Source organism: Penaeus monodon, chromosome 28 (genome assembly GCF_015228065.2).
Source record: "Penaeus monodon isolate SGIC_2016 chromosome 28, NSTDA_Pmon_1, whole genome shotgun sequence".
In the NCBI taxonomy this organism is placed as follows: domain Eukaryota; kingdom Metazoa; phylum Arthropoda; class Malacostraca; order Decapoda; family Penaeidae; genus Penaeus; species Penaeus monodon.
This window is the reverse complement of record NC_051413.1, coordinates 5170317-5170674: the sequence shown is the minus strand read 5'-3', so window position 1 is coordinate 5170674 and position 358 is coordinate 5170317. Positions and strand designations below refer to the sequence as shown.

The 358-nt window shown below is 51.1% G+C and overlaps 1 protein-coding gene across 1 annotated transcript in view; it reads right to left on the bottom strand.

Annotated features, from left to right (window-relative positions):
• The window catches only part of LOC119591316 (ATP-binding cassette sub-family G member 8-like), a gene marked incomplete in the record, with an annotated part of 74919 nt that overhangs the window by 6799 nt on the left and 67762 nt on the right, over positions 1-358 (bottom strand).

The window sequence follows — 358 nt, the reverse complement described above, 5'->3', positions numbered from 1 at the left end:
GACCATTCATCACCGCTCATCACTCGCTTACGTCTACGTCCTGCGGGATTTTATTGGTCACCACGCGCGTGTTCACCACTCCGTTGCCTACGAGAACTCAGCACCCACGTGTCATCACTAACAGGACACATCACCCTTGTGTCATCTCTCCGAGGACTCATCACCTATGTATCATGGCTCATGTATTCCCAACTCCAAAGGCGAGACATCACGTCTCCTCATCATCACCCACGTATCCTCGTTCGTGCGCCCATCATCCCGTATGTGTCCTCCTTTGCTAGTTTCTCATTATTCATGCATCCTCATGTGTCCTCTTCACTACATCATCCCCTGCTTCCTGGTCTGCATCTTTCCGTGT